This window comes from Pleurodeles waltl, chromosome 4_2 (assembly GCF_031143425.1).
Source record: "Pleurodeles waltl isolate 20211129_DDA chromosome 4_2, aPleWal1.hap1.20221129, whole genome shotgun sequence".
Classification (NCBI taxonomy): Eukaryota; Metazoa; Chordata; class Amphibia; order Caudata; family Salamandridae; genus Pleurodeles; species Pleurodeles waltl.
Genome location: NC_090443.1, coordinates 842,129,687 through 842,152,388, shown reverse-complemented (window position 1 = coordinate 842,152,388; position 22,702 = coordinate 842,129,687). Strand labels below are relative to the sequence as shown.

At 49.8% G+C, this 22,702-nt stretch overlaps 1 protein-coding gene across 5 annotated transcripts in view; it reads right to left on the bottom strand.

Moving 5' to 3' along the window:
- FGGY (FGGY carbohydrate kinase domain containing) overlaps positions 1 to 22,702 on the bottom strand; it is a 1,529,104-nt gene that overhangs the window by 1,388,051 nt on the left and 118,351 nt on the right. The gene's annotated exons all lie outside the window — the stretch shown is intronic.

Sequence of the window (22,702 nt, the reverse complement as noted above, 5' to 3'; positions counted from 1 at the left end):
GCTTGGGGCAGCGGTGGGGGTGATCCAAATCTCTGTGAAGAAGGTGACCACTGGGGCAGTTGAGGCAAGGAGGTCCCAGACGTATACCACATGCTTGACGAGGGAGTGTGTGTGGAGGACTTGAGGTAGCTGTCCGACCTTGGTGCAGGATCGTGAGCTTGTTCTTGAAGGGGGTTGGAGCAGGCGTGGCAAGAAAAAGCTCCATGGGTGTTCCTCCGGTTGGCTTGGTGGCATGGTTGAGGGCACGTAGAGTGCTGTTGTTGAACCAGTGGCTAGTGTGAGAACCAGGATCCGTGGTGCTGGGCGCAGTCCAGGCACTGACAGGATTGCCGTTGGTGTGGCCACCATCAAGAAGGGGAGGGAGGTCCGGTCAGCTGGCAGGCAGGAGGGCAGAAAAAGCACTTCACTGAGGGTGAGGGGGGTGGGGCAACAGCAGTGCAGGGGGAAAATGCAAGAGGGAGAAAAATAAAAAAAGAGACAGAAGTGAAAAATAGAAGTAAAGGTAGAAGTAAAAGGCAGGAGATAAGAGTGACAGAAGATACGTAGTTGCAGATGGCTATTAGGCCACCAGGATAGAGCTGCAGGCAGGAGCCTGCGGTGGATGTGGGCCTCGAACTGAGAGTCAGGCAGGCTCTCAGTTTGGCCCAAGCGGAGGCAGCAGCAGGAGGAGCTGCACTGGGGAGGGCAACAGACATTGACCAGGAGGTCAGAGGAATCCCCCCATGTACATGGACTTGAGAATTAAACCATCTCCCACTTTGTATGCTTTTGCAGTTGCCAGCATGTATACAGAGTTATTAGATTTGATCACGCTGGAAGAACTTAGACCATGATATCTTACCTCCATAAGGTTTAGTAATGCATTAGGTAATTTTAACTGGACTTCACATTTATTGTAGTATCAAGCAAGTTGTCACATGATTTCTGTAAACTGGACACACAAAAAAATGAAACTAAAAAAAACAATTAGTGGGAAAAGTGTTTTGGGGTCCTAGAAAATTCTGAATGCCCTCTTCCTCAACAGGCATAGAGCTGTTTCATATAGTCAGAAGAGAGAATCATCTTGCTTCTTCTAATCAAGCTGTTTTCCTAGCTAGGTTCATTGTCAACATGTTATATGTTTCAAGGTTCTTCATTTATATGTGGGGCAATCTTCATATGCAGATACTGTTCACGTGGGCAAATACGTTTCATCATAAGTGGAGTGGTGGCTCAACAACTGGGATATTTTGAATGGGAAAAACACACATGAAACCCCTTAAGGTACAAAAATAGAGTTGGATGTAAGACGTGGCTGCTACACTACTCATTTGAGGAACATGTTATTGCTTGTGTTTTCATTGGAATACTGATCACTCTTCAGAGGAAGTTACCTTAGTTGTATTTTTCTGAACTCACTACCAGCTTTCCACAATGGCAGGGAACTATCAGGGTCAGAGGAAATGAGTAAAATTTCACTTGTTTGTTTACTTTGTAGTAGAGTCTGGCTTTCTAAACCCCATGTTCTTTATATCTCTGCTCAGAGGCATGTTACCTTGGTATTCCGTCTCAACTAGTGATGTGCAGATAATGAGCCGCTTTCTATGAAGTCATTGTTAAGCAGATTGACCATGACTTCATGTTTCATATTGTGCAAAATGGTTTTATGTCTATTGACAGTAGATATCTCTACTAAACATTTACTATGGTTTCAATTTAAAAAACAGCTGTAAATTAACTTGGTCAGTAAGGAATACCCATATTTTCTGGATGACTCAAATTTCATAAAATATCTTGAGTAAAATTATTGCAGGATAGCTCTCAGAATTACACATTCAACTCTATCTATCTCTTAGGGACATATGAATTCTAGTTACTTTCTTTATGTGGTTTTTGAAACTTGTGGGTCAGCATTTCCTGCTCTAGAGGTCATTTAATTCAGGGGGCTAGAGCTTCTAAATATTTCTGGGCTGGTCCTAAACGGATGTATGATGGAACAACGTATGCGTATATCATGCATGCGTTTACAATGCGGTCTGAACAACGACCGTGCTTTTACCACGCATGCATTTACAACGAAATTCGTTGTAAAAGCATGTTTGGTAAAGGAATATGCGTGTAAATTCTCTCCCGCCCGCACCCTACACCTGACACCATACTCCACCCGCCCAAGCCCTTAAAAGTGCCCCCCGCGCTACCCGGTGCTAAAACCTACCCCACCCTGTCCTAAAAACTACCCGACCCCGCCCTAAACCCTAAAACCTACCCTGTCCTGTCCTAAAAACTACCCCAGCTCCCACCCTAAGCCCTAAAAGCTAGCTTGTCCTAAAACTTACCCCTCCCTCTCCTAAAAATACCCTGGACCCCGCCCTAAGCCGTAAAACTTACCTGTCCTAAAAATTACCCCTCCCTGTCCTAAAAACGTCCCCGATCCCTGCCCTGAAACCTAAAACTTACCCTGCCCCCGGCCTAAAAGCTACCCTGCCCTGTCCTAAAAGCTACCCCGATCCCCTGCCCTAAACCTATCACCTACTTTGCCCTAAAAACTGCCCCGCCCCCCCAATCCCTAGCCTGTCCTAAAAACTACCCCGATCCCTGCCAAAAACCCTAAAATTTACCCTGTCCTATAAATTACCCCAACCTGTCCTACAAACTACCCTGACTCCCCGCCCTGAACCCTAAAACCTACCCCAACCACCCACCTTCGCCCTAATCCCTAAAAGCTTCCCTGCCATGTCCTAAAACATACCCCGCCCTGTCCTAAAAACTACACCGAGCCCCGACCCTAAGCCCTAAAACCTACCCTGTCCTAAAACTTACCCCGCCCTGTCGTAAAAACGACCCCGCCCTGTCCTAAAAACAACCCTGCCCTGTCCTAAAAACTACCCCACCCTAAACCCTAAAAGCTGCCCTGTCCTAAAAGCTGCCCTGCCTGTCAAAAAACTACTACCCTGACTCCCACCCCATCCAAACCCCTACACCTACCCTGTACTAAAAACTAGCCCGCCCTTTCCTAAAAACTACCCCGACCCCTCTGCCTTGAACCTTAAAACCTACCCTGCCCTGTCCTAAAAACTGCCCGACCCTATCCTAAACCCAAAAAGCTACCCTGCCCTGTCGTAAAACCTACCCCGCACTGTCCTACAAACCACACCCGCCCTATACCATAAAACCTACCCTGTCCTAAAAACTACCTCTCCCTGTCCCGAAAACTATCCCGACCCCCTGCCTTGAAACCTAAAACCAACCCGTACTGTCCTAAAAACTATCCCGACCCCCACGCTAAACTCTAAATGCAACCCTGCCCTGACCTAAAAACTACCCTGAGCCCCCGCCCCAAAACCTACCCTGCCCTGTTCTAAAACTACCCCTCCCCGCCCCAAACCCAAAAGCTACTCTGCTCTGTCCTATAACCTACCCCGCCCTGTCCTAAAATAAACCCTGCCCTAAAAACTAACCTGCCTCTCGCCCCACCCTAAACCCTGAAAGCAATCCTGCCCAGTCCTAAAACCTACCCTACCTGTCCTAAAAACTACCCCAACCTCTCTCTAAACCCTAAAACTTACACTGACCCCCCAACCCTACCCCCATCCTGAACCCTAAACCCTACCCCACCCTGTCCTAAAAACTCCCCGACCCCCTGCTTTCGCCCTAAACCCTAAAAGCTACCCTACACTGCTCTAAAACCTACCCCGCCCTGTCCTAAAAAGTACCCTGACCCCCACCCTAAACCCTCAATCCAACTCCACCCTGTCCTAAAAACTACCCAACCCCCCCGCCCTGGTGCTCACACTGACGCTGGGCCACTAGGGAAGTGGTCTGCAGAGCACCCGCCGCATGCACCTCCCCCTTTAAAAAAAACAGGTCATCGGCTGTGGTGCAGCGAATCTATTGGGCCGTCTGTACCCCACCCCAGCCCCCATTTGCCCCCCTTACAGAGAGGTGCAGGCTTCACCAGTGGGAGAGTGTCAGGCCAGCACTGCGTCATTTGCCAGGCCCACTATAAATCAAGCACTGGAGGACAGAGTGGCAATACCTGGCTACAGTGCACACATAACTTTGGTACACGACCTGCGCTGTAATGGGTAAAACCGATCGATTTTTTTTTTGCAGCAACAGGGAGAAACCTCCATGCAGGAGCAGGAAGTGCACGGAGATGATGATGCAGCGCAGACGGGCAGTGCCGCTGCCATTCTGATGGAGGTCCGTGCAGGCTTCAAGGCCATCAATGCTAGACTTGACACAATGGCGGGTCTCCTTGACCACATGTGCGAGTGCCTTGACCACCAGGACCTGCATCTGGGCCAGGCAGAGGACCGAATATCCAAGACAGAGAATGCCACTACCAAACAAGCCAGAAAGTTGGAGGTGCTGGAGGCCCGTCTCCACACTGTGGCAATTAAAAACAAGAACCTAGAGGCGAGAAGTAGATGTAACAATATACGCATCCTTGGGGTGGCGGAGTTTATGAACATGGGACGTATGGACAGTTTTGTAGAATGTTGGCTTACTGAGCTTTTTGACCGTTTCAGCTTTACATCTACATTTGTTGTGGACGCCCCCACAGATCTTTTATGGCTCGGCCGGTGCTTGGTGCCCCCGCTGTGCCCAATAATCGCCCACACAACTTTTGGGACTGCGACACCTCCCTGCACTTGGCCCATGATAAAACTCCTTTACAATGTCAGGGCACCATAGATATCCATCTATCCTGACTACACAGTAGTTGTACAGGAGGCCAGATGGAAATTTAAGGAAGCCAAAACAGCTCTTCGGAAACATGGCCTTTGCTACAGTATGCTATACCCGGCCAGACTGCATGTAGATGTCCCGGATGGGATACCATGCATCTTTAGACAAGCCTACTAAAGTGCTGGACTTCTGCAGGAATCTCCCCAAGACATTGTCATGCTGGGATCTCACGTCTAGGAGTGCTTCACCGATGCACCCCTCCAGAGCTGCCAGCCAGGAACCCTTCACCTAAGACTGATAGTTCACCGTGTGGCTCCAGGAGCCGATATGTGATGCAAACGAGTCCTGGGTTCTGACGCCTGTTCACCCTCGCTTGGGCATGGGCCCTGCCATACCGGGTCAACTGCACCCCTCTAGGGCTCTTCAATACGACTTCATTGTTTCCTTTTTAGAATATTGGAGAATTGGGGCCTATCCACTGTAGCTTTGCCACTCCTCCATGGTTGATATCACGTTATTTGATCTTATGGGTTTATTCCTTAATTGAAGGGTTTGGGTTTCACCTGTCATGTTTTCGGCAAGTGTGGGTGGGGAGATGTTGTATATGTATTCAGGTACTGTGTTGTTGATATGTTTCAATGTTGTAAACCAACATGCTCATACACAACTCTTGTACACCACTCTTCACTGGATAGATGACTGACACAGGTACACTAACACGGCAAATATTGGCTGTTACACTGTTTTTGTGGAACATCTGGGGCCTCAACAAATCTTGCAAAGGGAAGCAAGTTCAACATCTGACAAGACATGGTGTACAAGTCGCCCTCATGCAAGAGACCCACCTGCCTCCGCATTAGCCAAACAATGGGGTCCAGATTGATATTTCTCCAATTATAGCTCCTACTCATGGCTGGCCTGCATCCTGGTTCACACAACTTTACAATTCCATCATCAACACACCATAGCAGGCGACAGTGGCAGATTTCTACTGGTGAGGTGCATTCTGGCTGGCCGCCAAATAGTTTTATTAACATATATGGTCCAAACACTAATACGCCTGAGTATTGTCACACGATACAGTTGCACTTGGACAAGGAACCTGCTGAACACCTGATAACTGGGGTGACTTTAACCTGTAACAAGGCCCAACCCTGCCCACCACCTCTTCACATTCCTCTAACAAACCTCGTTCGTTGCAGGTTCTCCATGACATATGTGAAATACACTCCCTCCATGACTCTTGGCGACTCTCCACCAGCACGGCGCTCCCATACACTTTCTATTCCGCCCCTCCATGGCACTTGGTCACGGATTGATTTCTGGCTGCTGTCCCCCTTGGTCATGATATGGCAGGGCGGCACAGCCCATCTACAATGCACACTTTAAGACCCTTCCTTAAGCTATACATCCAATGCATGGACTATACGTAACAACTGTGGCGCTTTCCTGCGTTGGCCCTGCACGATGATGCTTTCCCCAAGGAGATCTACTTGGCGATTACTGAATATTTCAACCTTAACGCACCCTTTGCCCCATCATGGGCATTACTATGGGAGGCTTTCAAAGCCTACATCAGGGAAATAATTATCTTTAAACATTCCAGTGTGCTGCATTCTATGTGCCGGAAGCTTGCCCGAGTAGAAGCTGCCCTGACTAAACTAGACGAGGACTACGTTCACCACCCTGCTGAACCATCGTTGTGGACTAGGTCCTGCCTCATTGATGAATTCAGAGAACTCACAGAGTGCAAACTTAAATTTATGGGTAAATATGCTTGGGTGAGCCAATATGGTGAAGGTGAGAGGCCCAGCTGCACGCTGGTCCTCCTCACTCGCCCACCTAGATCCGCCTCCTATATCCCTGAGATAAAAAGGCCAGATGGCACCATGGCCTCCCGCACTACAGACGTCCAGACACAACTCTTGACTATTATAAACAGTTGTATAGTGCCCGGATCACCTCCAGCTTCCCGAGTTTCCTAAAGTATTTACAGGACACGGCTATGGTTTGGTTAAGTTCATGAAAACAACAATTCCTCAGTGAGCTCTTCATTGAGGAGGAGCTTTTACTGGCCATAAATGTGCTAGATGGCTCTAAAGAACCCTGATCGGATGGCTTCACAGTTGTCTTTTATAAGACATACAAGAATCTCCTGACTCCCCACCTCCTTGACATGTACCAGGAGGCAGTGGTACAGAAAGTTCTCTCCCCCAAGCTTAGAGAAGCAGTGATCACTTTGCTTCTGAAGACAGAAAAAGACCCCATGCTATGTGGCTCATATCGTCCCCTATCATTATTGAATTTTGACAAACAAATACTAGCAATAGGCTGCCCTTGTTGTTGGATCAGATAATTTTGCCAGCTCAATCGGGATTTGTGCCACACAGATCCACCTCTATCAAGCTCCGTACGGTCTTTAAGACTCTCCACAGAGTATCGCCCAGAGTCCCTGCAGTGATAGCCCTGCTGGACGCATAGAGGTCTTTCGACCCATTCTTGTAGACCACCCTCCGCAAGCTTGTGATCCCACAAGGCTTCTCCAAATCTGATGATGCTGCTGTACGCATCCCCAACGGAACGCATCAGGATTAATTGCACACTCACTTCGGCTTTCTTTATTACTAGAGGGACGAGACAGGGATGCCCCCTCTCTTCCCTCCTATTGATACTTGCAATGGACCCATTGATACGGCATCCAAAGGAGAGACACTTACATAGAGGTCTACAGTTTAACACCGGACCTTTGCTCGTCTCCCTTTATGATGATGACAACCTCCTCTTCCTTCGTTACCCTGCCACGAACCCGAGTCCTGTACTCACACAGATCACCCGCTGTGGCACCTTCTCAGGGCTACAGATAAATTGGAATAAATCAGAACTATTCCCCCTGACGGAAGCTACCACCTGTGTGAACTGCCAGTTTCCCATTACCTGTTGTGCATATCAGTTCAAATACCTTGGGACCCTGAATAAATTATTCACCTCAACTAAGGCCCAACGGTGGACAAATTGAACTCTCAGATAGACCGCTGGATTTGCCTACCCTTGTCCACAGTGGGGCGTATTGCCCTGATAAAAATGGTAGTACTCCCACGGTTCTTATGCCACTTTGTTAACATTCCACTCACCAACTCCTTTTTCAGAACGCTACACAGCTTGCTTACCTGACGGATATGGGCCGGGGCGTCCATGCATATGCTGGAAGTTTCTTATGCTCCCTTAAAATCGAGGGGGATTCGGTGTTCCACACTTTCAACTATATTATCTAACTGCACAGTACCATTACACCTATTATTGGTAACATCCAGACGCCCACTTGCTGTACAACTTACCAGAAAGGGACCTAGGCGGTCATTACAACATTGGCGGTAAAAGCCGCTTACCGCCGTGCAGAAGACCGCCAACACACCGCTGTGGCCGCGGAATTCCGCCACAGCTATTATGACCCACATCTCGGAATCCGCCAAAATTCAGACACCCACACAAGTCCGCCACACCAAAGGTCAGTGATAAACTGGCGATAACAAATCCTCCACTGTCACGCCAACAGAAATACGCCCACACTATCACGACACTCGAATCCACGCAGCGGTCTTTCAACCGCGGTATTCCATTGGCGGTACACAACGCCACGCTCAAAATACACACACATTTACAAAACATCCCCACATTGGACAATTTGAAATACACACACCTGATACACATACACACACCACTCCCACACACCCAACACAATATAAAACACACACCCACATCACCCACAAACCCCTACGACCACAATTCACGACCGAAGGCCAGAGAGAGACACCACCATCAACAAACTAGCATCCACAGGCACACAACACCATCACCCACACAACTTCCACGCACCTCACACAACACACCACTACATATCACCACACTTATCACCACACACACCACCCCACACATCATCTACACCACCCCATGGCACGGCAAAGACACCCCAGGTTCTCGGAGGAGGAGCTCAGGGTCATGGTGGAGGAAATCGTCCGGGTAGAGCCACAGCTATTTGGATCCCAGGTGCAGCACACCTCAATTGCAAGGAAGATGGAGCTATGGCGAAGAATAGTCGACAGGGTCAATGCAGTGGGACAACACCCAAGAAATCGGGAGGACATCAGGAAAAGGTGGAACGACCTACGGGGCAAAGTGCGTTCCGTGGTCTCAAGACACCACCAGGCGGTTCAGCGGACTGGCGGCAGACCCCCACCTCCTCCCCCACAACTAACAACATGGGAGGAGCAGGTCTTGGCGATTCTGCATCCTGAGGGCCTCGAAGGAGTCAGTGGAGGTATGGACTCTGGTAAGTCACATCTTAACTATTACAACCCCCACCCTACCTGCATGCCATCACATACCCCCACCCTCGCCCTCACCCCTATCACTCCAACTGCTCACGTATGTCCCAATATCACAAACCACACATCCCAACACCAAGCCCTGCATGCAACAACAACGCATGGACACCCATCACTAAAGCATGCCCACTGCACATACCCATACACCCCACTAAGCCATCATCATACAAGCTCACACACAGGAATGCCAGCACTGGGGTACACCGTCACCCACCCATTGCACACCATGACACACACAGATGCAATAATCATGCCTTTCCACCCCTGCAGGACCACTACCCAACGTCACCAGACAAGAGGGTCCAGACATGTCCACTCCACCCACAGAAGAGGCCCACAGTGATGACAGCACCTCTGTCCACCTGGATCTAGATGACCAGCCCGACCATCGGGGGCCTCGGGACAGTCGGTTCCCCTCATACAGGCACAGGCCACCACAGACCTTCCCCCCTCAGGAAACACCAGCACATCACCCACCCAGCAGGCCCATACCTCTGTCCCCAGGACACGTCAATCAGCTGTGTGTCCACCACTACAGGGAACCCAGGATAACCCACCACCCCAACAACAACAGAAACCTGGGGGCAGTGGCAGTGGGCACACGGTCCAGGGGACGGAGGCCCAGGAACACAGGGGAACTGGGAGGGCTGCTGTGCGACAGGGGGCGGACAGGCCGAGGGAACCCACCCTCCACGAGGCCCTCTCCTCCATCATGGGAGCCTACCACCACTCCCAGGAGACGATGGCAACGGTACTGGCCAAGTTTCAGGAGACCCAGCGGATGCAGGAGGAACAGTATTTGGGGTTCAGGGAGGAACTCAGAACCATCAGCTCCACCCTGGGCACCATCGTAGGGGTGTTGAAGGAAGTACTCAACACCAGGAGGGACACTGTGGCACTACAAGGGGCCCCTGACACTAGCATGAATGATGAACTGCCCACCACCTCCGCCGACGCTAGTGGACAGGAGGCACCGTCACAGGACCACCACACCAGCACGCCACCCCCTGCAGATGGAGAGCCACCCCGCAAACGGTCCCTGAGATCCAGGAACAAGACAGAGCACGATGCCAAGACCCCCGCCAAGAAATGAGGCCACCCTGATTGTCATCCCACTGTCCCACTTTGTCACCCTGTCCATATTGAAACTGCCCCAGCTCCACTTCCTTTGCCCATATGGGCAATGCACCTGTGAGAGTAATAGACTGGACTCTGCCATGGACATTCCTCCGCCATCACCCCTCACCATTTAACTTACCCCTCCAATATTTTGTATTCAAATAAACACACCTAAAGCACCAAAAGATCTGGAGTCTGTCTGTGATTTCGAAATAGTGTATTTGCAATTCCAGTGACAAAATGATCTTGAAATAGTAATGTCAACATACCTATGTCACACAGCTCTAGTCCATGAGGAATCTAAGCAGATGAGACACGTTGGGACCCACACCTGTGAAACCGTAAGGGAAAGTGACATCTCAGTGACCATACACTGGGTGAAAACGACATAGAGGTAGAAGTGTAAAAGTACATGTAGTAGGCAGGAATGTATTCTCACCTGTGTTTCATTGGAAATATTGCTGGATCACTGAGTCCCTGTTCTGCATGTCTTCTTCCTCTGCTTCCTCCTCATCACTGTCCATAGGCTCCACAGCTGCAACAACACCGCCATCTGGACCATCCTCCTGCAGAAAAGGCACCTGGCGTCGCAAAGCCAAGTTGTGAAGCATATAGCAGGCCACGATGATCTGGCACACCTTCTTTGGTGAGTAGAATAGGGATCCACCTGTCATATGCAGACACCTGAACCTGGCCTTCAGGAGGCCGAAGGTCCGCTCGATCACCCTCCTAGTTCACGCATGGGCCTCATTGTAGCGTTCCTCTGCCCTTGTCCTGGGATTCCTCACTGGGGTCAGTAGCCATGACAGGTTGGGGTAACCAGAGTCACCTAATAGCCACACACGGTGCCTCTGGAGTTGACCCATCACATAAGGGATGCTGCTATTCCGCACGATGTAGGCGTCATGCACTGAGCCAGGGAACATGGCATTCACATGGGAGATGTACTGGTCTGCCAAACATACCATCTGTACATTCATGGAATGATAACTCTTCCTGTTTCTGTACACCTCTTCACTCCTGTGGGGGGGGACCAAAGCCACATGGGTCCCATCAATGGCACCTATGATGTTGGGGATATGTCCAAGGGCATAGAAGTCACCTTTCACTGTAGGCAAATCCTCCACCTGAGGGAAAACGATGTAGCTCCGCATGTGTTTCAGCAGGGCAGACAACACTCTGGACAACACGTTGGAAAACATAGGCTGGGGCATCCCTGATGCCATGGCCACAGTTGTTTGAAAAGACCCACTTGCAAGGAAATGGAGCACTGACAGCACCTGCACTTGAGGGGGGATTCCTGTGGGATGGCGGATTGCTGACATCAGGTCAGGCTCCAACTGGGTACACAGTTCCTGGATTGTGGCACGGTCAAACCTGTAGATGATAATCAAATTTCTTTCCTCCATTGTCGACAGGTCCACCAGCGGTCGGTACACCGGAGGATTCCGCCATCTCCTCACATGTCCCAGCGGACGGTGCCTATGAAGGACAACAGCGACCACAGAGTCAAACAACTCAGAGGTATGTACCCACAGTCTACACAGAACACCAATCATACACAAAATGTGGCGTGTATGTATGGTGAGACAAGGCCTAGGTATGTGTGACGCATTTTGAAATTAGGCCATGTGGGCCCCTGAAATGGCGGCTGCCTGACCTCTAAAGTGGGACAATGGGATGTGAGGTAACTGCGCTGGCATTGTACACCGTCGCAGTAGGCGGTCGAAGACCGCAGCGCAATGCTGCATTGGTTAACATTGGACCCTATGGGACCCAGGAGCCAATGACGATGTATGCCGTTGGTGATGGTACGTACCGCCGCGGACGTGACCGCCATTTTCGATCTGTATAATCACTCGATACCTGATCTTCGACAGGAAAAGACCTACACTGCAAGTGCTGCTGTGACCTCGGTCTGGAAGAGACAAAGGCTCGTGCGTCTGGGGAAAGGGCCCCAGCCTTCACATCGGAGTTGGAGAAGCTCGTCGATGGGGTCCTCCCCCAGTACACGCTACTCTACGGTCCTCCAGACCAACAGGTAAGTACACAGGGAGCATGTTTTATGGGCTATGCCTGTGTGGAGAGGGCTGGTTGTAAGTAGTAAGGGGGCAGAGTTCTGCGTGCATGAAAGACAGTGGGTGCATGTGCCACATGGCAAGGGTAGGGATGGGGGCCACTCACTTTGACGGCGCAGTTGGTAATGACTTCTCTTCTTCCCCTGTACATTTCCTGTAGGTCAGCGCCCACCAGAAGAAGGATATTTGGCATGCCATCGACAAGGACGTCCGGATCCTGGGGGTCCACCACAGACGGAGCACCCACTGCCGGAAAAGATGGGAGGACATTCGCCGCTGGAGCAAGACGGCGGAGGCTCAGCTGGGGATGGCCTCCCAACGTGGGAGGGGTGCCCGTCGAACCATGACCCCCCTGATGTTCAGGATCCTGGCGGTGGCCTACCCGGAGTTGGATGGGCGCTTGAGGGCATCACAGCAGACACAAGGGTGTGAGTACACTCTCATTCTGCTGACTTTGCACACAGTGGAGGTGTCTGGGTGGGGGAGGAGGGCAGTGGGTTTCCCTAGGCCAGGGCGAGTTCCGTAGTCTAGGCCCCTCCGTAAGGCATGGCCCTGTGGCCCCCCACCCCACCTCTGTAGAGTGCCAAGTACACTAGTCATGCACCTGTGTCATCTATGTGTGCAGATGTCGTCCCTTGCCTTGTAGGCCATTTCCCATGAATTGCACTGTAGAGCCCAAGAGCGCGACGTAGTGCAGGGGGCTTCTGTGTCTGTCTTGTCCACCAACGGTAGCGGTAATCCGTGCACTCAACATGTCTTTCTTATGTTCCCCCTTTTTTGTGGTTTCCCTGTTCTTGTGTGCATTAGCATCATCAGGCGGAGGAGCAGTGGCACCGGAGCACGAGGGAGCTGCATCCCACATGGCCATGGAGGGCCACACTACGGACTCAGAATTCACCAGTGGGATGGAGGGCGAGGGGAGCACCACGGCGGGGACAGGAGCTGAAAACAGCGACACGGACTCGTCCTCTGATGGGAGCTCCCTTGTGGTGGCGGCAACATCTGTGCCCCCGCATCTATAGGTACAGCCGCCACCCCCCCTACCAGCACCGCCCTCCCAGCAGCCCCTCAGCCTTCACCCCGTGCCCGCTCACACAGGAGGGTGGGCATCACCTTCGCCCCAGGCACCTCAGGCCCTGCCCCAGTCACCCCTGCTGCCCTCAGTGAAGAGGCCATTGACCTCCTCAGGTCCCTCACTGTTGGGCAGTCTACCATTTTGAATGCCATCCAGGGTGTAGAAAGGCAGTTACAACAAACAAATGCATTCCTGGAGGTCATTCATTCTGGTCAGGCGGCCCTTCACCGAGCCTTTCAAACTCTAGCCTCAGCACTGATGGCAGCCATTGTCCCTGTGTCTAGCCTCCCTCCTCCAACTTCCTCCACCGAGACCCAATCCCCTGTACCTCTGCCTATCCCAAGCACACCATCAGACCAGCCTGCACACACCTCACCACACAAGGGAAGCTCAGACAAACATAAGAACCACACATCCCACAGGCACTCACACAAGCATCACACACATACAGACACACCAACATCCACTGCCTCCACTGTGTCCCCCTCCTCGTCGTCTCCCTCCTCCCTCCCAGTCTCGTCTACACTCACACCTGCATGCACTACCTCTACAGCCACTACGTCCCTCACCAGCACACCCACCAGCACACCCAGCTCACGTGCAGTCACCACCCCCACTACCATACACACGTCCCCTGTATCCTCTCCCAGTGTGTCTGTGACGCCCCCTCCCAAGGTACACAAACGCAGGCACACACCCACCCAACAGCCATCCACGTCACGACAGCCTCCAGCACATGCACCTGCACCTGCACACAAAGCCACTAAACGTACACCTCCTACAACCACCACCTCTTCCTCCACTCCCAAACCCCCTCCAGCTACCCGTCCCAGTGTGTCCCAAAAACTTTTCCTGTCCAGCCTTGACCTATTTCCCCCCCCCCGTCCAACTCATAGGTCACGAAGTAGCACCTCAGCCACAACATCTCCGGGACCAGTGGTGCCTGTTGTCACAGGTATGTGGAGTGCACCGGCCACCAGGACAGCCAGTGTGGCACAGAGCCACAGCACAGCCAGTCCCCCCCCCCTGTGAAGCACCAGAAGTTGGCCAGTGCCCGGCGGGAGAGGGGGAAGACTCCAGCCACCCAAGACGCTCCCAGGGGTCCTGGTGGGAGTGTGGACTCAGCTGTGACTCCTCCCAAGGTGGGGAAGGGGCACAAGAAACCCAGCAAGTCTGGGAGGAGCAGCACGGCGGAGAAGCCCGCCATCATCCCCGCTGCCCAGGAGGGCCCCGCCAGCCGCATCCTCGTTGCACAGGAGGCCACCGCCAGCCTCATCCTCGCTGCACAGGAGGCCACCGCCAGCCCCCATCCTCGCTGCACAAGAGGGCCCACCAGCCCCATCCTCGCTGTCCAGGAGGCCACCACCAGCCCCATCCTCGCTGCACAGGAGGCCACCTCCAGCCCCATCCTCGCTGTACAGGAGGCCACCGCCAGCCCCATCCTCGCTGCCCAGGAGGGCCCCGCCAGCCCCATCCTCGCTGCCCAGGAGGGCCCTGCTAGCCACAGCCCAGCTGCCCAGGAGAGCCCCGCCAGCCACAGCCCAGCTTCCCAGGAGAGCCCCGCCAGCCACAGCCCAGTTGCCCAATGAAGGACCGCCAGCCCCAGCCCAGCTGGGCAATGAAGGACCGCCAACTCAAGCACCGCTGAACAGGGCACCGCCAACTCAAGCACCGCTGTACAGGGCACCGCCAAATCAAGCACCGCTGAACAAGGCACCACCAACTCAAGCACCGCTGTACAGGGCACGATCAAATCAAGCACCGCTGAACAAGGCACCGCCAACTCAAGCACCGCTGAACAGGGCACCGCCAAATCAAGCACCGCTGTACAGGGCACCGCCAACTCAAGCACCGCTGTACAGGGCACCGCCAAATCAAGCACCGCTGAACAAGGCACCGCCAAATCAAGCACCGCTGAACAGGGCACCGCCAACTCAAGCACCGCTGAACAGGGCACCACCAAATCAAGCACCGCTGTACAGGGCACCGCCAACTCAAGCACCGCTGTACAGGGCACCGCCAACTCAAGCACCGCTGAACAGGGCACCGCCAAATCAAGCACTGATGTACAGGGCACCGCCAAATCAAGCACCGCTGAACAAGGCACCGCCAACTCAAGCACCGCTGAACAGGGCACCGCCAACTCAAGCACCGCTGAACAGGGCACCGCCAAATCAAGCACCGCTGTACAGGGCACAGCCAAATCAAGCACCGCTGAACAGGGCACCGCCAAATCAAGCACTGCTGAACAGGGACCGCCAAATCAAGCATCGCTGTACAGGGCACCGCCAACTCAAGCACTGCTGAACAGGGCACCGCCAACTCAAGCACCGCTGAACAGGGCACCGCCAAATCAAGCACCGCTGTACAGGGCACCGCCAAATCAAGCACCGCTAGCCCATGAGCGGCAGGGGCACTCTGGGCACCAGTCCCCCTCCAGAACCAGTGGAGACCTGCATCCACTACCTCTGTCCTTCACAGGATGAAGCACTCTGGGCACCAGTCCCCCTCCAGAACCAGTGGAGAGATGCATCCACTACCTCTGTCCTTCACAGGATGAAGCACTCTGGGCACCAGTCCCCCTCCAGAACCAGTGGAGACATGCATCCACTACCTCTGTCCTTCACAGGATGAAGCACTCTGGGCACCAGTCCCCCTCCAGAACCAGTGGAGACTGTCATCCACTTGTGAGACTGTGGCTTTGCACTCCCCAGGATTGAACAGTGGGCAAACCACCCACTGTAGCGACTTGAGAGACTGTGGCTTTGCACTCCCCAGGATACATCAATGGGCATGGAGCCCCCTCGTTGATCTGGCATCGTGCACTCATCCGGCTGAGGTGCCCCCCCTTCCCTTCCCCCTGAGGTGCCTGTTGTATTTCTATCTGATGCCCCTGCAGTGTTCTCTCTGTTTTGATCTGGTATCGTGTGTGGGCCTTGCCCATGCATTTTGGGCCCAGTGGTCCACAGACTATGAGTGGTGCAATACCTGGACTACTATTCTTGGTGTATATTTTGTTGATAGTGTATATATGTTTGTTTTTGCGTACTGCATTTTGATATATTACAATGGTTACACTCATTTCCTTTTGTCTTTGCATTCTTCCGGGGGGCTTGGGGGGGTGTAACTATAATGTATAGATATGTATTAGTGTGTGTGTTGTAGTGGGTGAGGGTGGGGGTGTTGCGTGTGTGTGTCCCTGTTTTTTCCCTCCCCCTCCCCTGTGTCGTAGGTGCAGTACTCACTGTGGTCTTCGCCGCCGGCGTTGGTGCTCCTGGTACAGGAGCAGGAAAACTATCGCAGGTAGGATTTGGAGTTCCGGCTCCATGGTGTCCTCGTTCCTCGTAGAGTGTGTAGAGGTGAGCGTTTTCCCTTCGAAATTCCTGTTTCCGCCGTGTTTTTATCTGCGGTGTATCCGCCCCGGAAAAGGTGGCAGATTGGCCTGTCATAATAGTGTGGGCGGTACATTGTCCTCCGCCTGTCTGTTGGCGTGTCCGCCGCGCTGTTTGTTTGTACCGCCGTGGCGGTCTGAGTAATAAAGTGGCTGTCTTTGTTGGCGGTTTCTGCCACGGTCGTAATTGCAAAGTTTTTACCGCCGGCCTGTTGGCGGTCTTACCGCCTCTTTAACACCGTCCGCCAGGGTTGTAATGACCACCCTAATGTTTCCTACATGCATGGAGACATTGCTTCTATCCAGTGTATCGTTAGACACTACGGACTTTCAATCCCTTTCCACAACCTGCTCGGCAAGACACTGCTTAGGGCACCTTCTGGCATCCCCCACATTATACTCACCAGCACTTCCTCTGTGGGAAAATCCATGGCTTCTACTCACACAGGAAAAGCTGGTCCACAGTACCCTTCATTCCCACCACTTACTCACCAGAGGTGATCTTTTCCCGGACTGACACATGTTCTCCTGGACTGAGGACCCTCACTTCATAACAGCCACTCAAATGGATCACTTTGTCCTTAGTCGTCTTCAAAGCACATTGCCGGCACTCCTCCCCACATACTCCCTTCCACCTGCAGATGTTCCCCACTCACCTTGATGATTACCACTGATCTAAAGCTGGTCTCATATCCAAAAGCTTTCACACTTGTCTTGCACAGCTCCCACTTAATGACTGATGAGTGCGGGGGCCATGGGGGACCGATCTGGGACATGACATACCGGACAAGGTGTGGTATGAGTGTTGGACACAAACACGTACAATATCCCTTAAGCACAGACATAAGCTATTGCATTATAAATTTCTATGACGTTTCAGGCCCTATCCAAGCTGCATCCCACCCGACCCTCTAACTGTTTGAAATTTAATGCCGAACACGTGAACTTTGCCCACCTGGCATGGACATACGACCGGGTGCAAGGATATTAGAGGGAAGTTTTTGTAATGCTTGTATCTATGATTGACATCAATATCATGCTGGTTCCCCAGATGGTTCTTATGGGATATGTAACGGCATTTCCCAAGCCAATGCGGTGATTGACAGCGGTGGCCCAGTTGCTAGCTAAATGAGAAACAGCGCTGCATTGCAGATCCAAAATATTACCCACGGCTTAGAGATGGCTCCATAGTCTTACATACTTCGACACCACTAGCGAGATATTCGCCTCCCTGCAACCACCCAGTTCCCGAACTAAGGATATCTGGCAGCCTTATATCCGTGCCTTATTGTTGACACTGGATGACTCTGGGTGGGTGAACACTGGGGATAGCGGCTGCCCTTCTGATTTGACTACACCCCACCTAGAGGTGGACACCTTGTCAAGTACACGTTCATGATTTTATACACTATGGCCGGCTTACATCACTGGCGCTTTCAGCCATTGTTGGGTTATATCAATATACCTTTGTATGTTTCTCTGTGTCAGATTTCATATGTTACTGGCCCTATAATGGGCATGTCACTTATTGTATGAGGCATGTGACTGTTTATGGTTGAAAAACCATAGTGGTGATGACCAACTGCAGCTCTTGTACATTGGATTAAGTATGCTCCCTCTCTATGATGGCGGAATGGTGTTGGAGCTACAAACCCGGGAAGAGAGGCATTAGATAATTGGCCCAGAAGTTCACATCTTGCTTGAACAGTGAGTTGGAAGGCTGTTGTGGCCCAATGCACTCTGTTTTCTATTTATTTAATACCTGTACTGACTGCTTTACATCTGTTAATGGTTCTTCAAAGTTGCTGAGATTGTTAAAACTGAGTGTGGTTGGCAATGTCTTTTGGGATGAATAGATATTAGAACCTTCTATGAGCTGTCAGTGTTTGAAAGTATCTTCTAAGTTCAGGTCATGGTGGAACTGCCCCTCTATGGAGTCCAGTTTTCAAATCCCCAAATCAATTATATTCATGTTTCTCCCACAGATGGCTTCACTTTCTGGGAGTGAGTAATAGCATGAATATGGGACACCCAAACATTGTCAGAGATCCCTACATTATCTTGACAACTTTGCCCTGCAACCATCTTGTTTATCTCACCAGAGAATTGTTTACTATTGGACTGTTTGCTGCACCATAGGAGCTTGTTCTACATCTCTACTTTTTAGCTTGCCAACGTTCGTTGTTGTAAACTTTTCAAAATCAGCAGAGTAAAGATTTGTTGAACATTATGCCTATTCTTGCGTTCTGAGTGTACCTTCTTGCTTCTCTATTAATGCACTTTTTTAATTTCACGCAGTTGGCTTGTGTACAATATCTGATTTTTGAAGGGGGATGAAGGGCCCAGTTTTTCTTGAAGGTTTGTAATATACTTTGAATGGATAAGAAATGCTATTAGGAAGTTTCTTATTAGCTCCTCCCATGTGTGATATCCTACTTCTGTTCTGCTGTTTGTGTTCTTTAAATGTACTTATTACTATTAATAAAACAACTGCAATAATTACCAATAATCATTGGCAATAAAGCATTTTAAATAAAGCCTTTTGTTGTAGTGATAAACAGGGTCAAGAGTCTTTCTTTCATCTTTACAGGCCATAACATATAGCCGTAAGACCAACAATTAGGAATCCCCTACACCAGAGCTGACAAGCAAAAGCTCCAGCTAGGAGTGCTTTCAAAGAATTTGAAGCCTGGGAGGGGTTTTCCCCCAACTGGTCCTCCGTAGCATAAGGAGGCCAATGCTATTGGCCACTGAGAGACCTTTGTGGTTAGCTATAGTCAAAGGCCTTAGTCTATATTGGCAGGGCATCAGGGGGCTTCTCTTTCCAGCTGGGCAGCCTTCTGCTGTTGTCCCTCCCAGGTCCAGAATCATCTTGTCTAATGTTTCTCGCGTTATGCATGGGTTATTAAGTGTGGGTTGAAAGTTCTAGATGCCGGGCACCCATGGCCAATCATATAATACCTCCACCCCTCCTCCTCTGTTAATTCATTTGCACAGCATTCTAGGACAATCCAAAATGAAATGGTGTTGCTGAGTTTTCGCTGAACAGAGTTCCTCTGAAGGCCTCAGCTCCACCCATAGGCTACATCACTGCCAGATCCCTTTCCACCAAAAATCCAAAGGCAAACCCCTCCTATCCTGGCTTGGGATGTTTGGGTTTTCTCCTTTGCTCAGTAGGCCTATACTGACCCTGCCCAGATGCAGTGTGAAAGCTAATTATCTGATGCAGATGTACCCCATGCCCCTTCCCTCTTGCAGAAACTGGGCCAATTACTGATAATTGTTCCGTTTGTGTGAGGAGGCCTTTATTTCCCTTGCTGGGTGGCAGAGTAATTAACTTGGACCAGAAAGTGGGACAAAGGCCTGGAATCTGATAATGAGCTGAGCCACAGAGAAATGACAACTCCTGAAGTCACGCAAGTATATGTGGTGTGTGGTGTAATGGGGGCTGCATATTCAAACTCTGCAAACATGTTTTACCCCAGTTTGACACCTCGCTGAACTTTGTAGGCCTATGCTTAGCGAAACTGCATTTTTTGCCTATATGTAAATGCCGAGAAAGCACTACATAATTTCCAGTAAACCCTATTGATCTATCAATGAATGCCCACTAATATTATAAGGCCTATCCTAAGTCAGCAGCTATCCTTGAAGAGCCCCTTCTCTACCAGGCTACTTGTGTGCAATTACCAGGCTGCACACAACGGCAGCGTCACATTTGCAGCTCACATTTAGGAACACATGCTCATGTGTAACCAGCCTAGTGGCCCTCATCCCACCTGCACCACAGCAGCCTTATCTTAAAAGACCGACATGGCTGGTAAACATACTTAGTCCAATTACCATGAATTTACAGTGAGTGAGACTCAAATAGGTGACTCACTCACAATAAAGGTTCAAAAATCCTGTGATCAAAAATGGGTGGAACCCATTTGCAAAACGTCCCCTCTGTTTTTTTCAGTAAAAGCTTTCACTTCAGAAATAATTTTCCTATAATGTGTTTCCATCTTCTGAGTAGTGTTACATCTGTGATCCTGGATTTAAGAAGACCTTGATCAAACAAAAATATGTTCCTTTAATAATGACACTGTAGAGTGCAGAGGGTGACGTCAGCAGAGTTTGAAGTGAATCACATGGTAATTCAAAACGTGCTCCGATGACAACATTTTAACGAAGCAAACACAAAAGCTTACATGGGTTAATCATATGTCCTATTTTACATATACGTGAACCAGTGATATGTAAGCAACATATATCTTCTAAAATAAATGGCCAAACTAATCAATATTATGGGCTCTTTTATTTGTGAATATGTTTGAACATTGATGGTGAATATGAATTCACAGTGGAAAATACATTGTGACTGCAAATGGAGTAAATTTACAAGTCAAAACTCCACGTAAAAAAATCACTGGACATGGATATTTATATCCACAGTGTATGAGGACCCAATATTACATTCGGGAAGGTTACGTTCTACCTTAATGTCAGAAGGGAATTGGAAAGCTACAAGTTAGTTGAAACATTCAGTTATTCTTATTTATTTAATATAAACCACATATATTATATAAAAAACGGCTAGTGAAAACCGCTGTCCCTGGTGTCTGGGGCCTGGAGGAGTATATGTTAGAAAGGCAAGCTGGATTGCGTGGTAAGTGGATTTGCGATGGTTAATCTTTTGAGTTAAGTCTTTAAAAGAATAACAAATTGAACAAATGTGTAAAAGTGTAAACAGACAGTTTTGTTCAGTTTTTGCAAAAGCATTCAATTGCAGGCTAAAATGCAATAGGGGCTTGATGACGCAGAAAAGAAAGACTAACAAATATTCATATATCATATAACCAAAATCGTATAATGAAGTGTGATTTTAGTAAAGGAAATAATGAACGAGGGAAATTGTGCCCTCGGAGTAGTTTGCCATTATTATAAACAAGCTTAATTAATCATGAAGAATTGAACATTGTAGTAATCCGTCATAATTGCAAATGTGTTTTATGATTTCCTTGTTGAGACTGTTTATGCTTAGCTTAAATTTAGTAGAGGCTTTGGCCTAGTCGCCTGGTCTCAAATTCAACTGCGTGGTTTTCACTTGCACTAACCAAAACATATTATTTCATTTAAAGGTTGTATTTTTCCTGTAGAAATGACTAATACACTTATCTCAAGGTTTCGTGCTAGGCTGGTTGCATCCGTTTTGATGCAAGTTCAGTCTCTGCAGGTGCGGACAATAAAAGTACTGATACCGAAATAATTGGCAAACTTTGTTGCAACTTGTGTTCCAAGGCTCCAAGGACAATGTATGCATAAATGAGTACTAGGAGAAAGACACTATTCATTGGTCAAATTTAAGCCACCCTATGAACCCTCCAATGGAAGACCCTGAAGGATTTGGAATGTTTCTTACTTAAACCCACCGGACAAAGAGAAGTCAGTCATTTTTCTACAATGCCATTTTGAAGCAAGATTCAAGAATCCATTTTAGAGCTATCTCTTGATGCCTTTTCTCTGTCGCAGAGAAAGAGACTTTAAAGAATTCTCACCCTAGAGACTTTAACTTTAACTTTGCCCTGTATTGCCCATGCAGTAACTCTTGCCCCATTCTCCTTGCTGCTGCAAGGAAACTTGCCCTTAACTCTGCCCCTTTGAAATTTGCCACATGCTGATCAAACCGGTACCTGAAGGACGAAGATTTCTTGAATGCTGATTGTATTTGGTAATTATAAAAGGATAATTGTATTATGCATTGTGTTTTTCCTTTTAAGTACCAACTGCTATTTTGATAGGGCCCAAGCTAGAAGTTTTCCAAATTTGTGTTGACTAAATTAATTTTGCATGAAGCCCCACATGCCAATGCTAATTAGAGGTTAGTCGAGGTATTCACTTGACGCACCATGTTGAATTGAAATCTTGTTATGCTGACCGATGTATGCAATTAGTCAAATTCAATTACTCGTATTAGTGATTTGCATTGCCATAACCGAGTGTA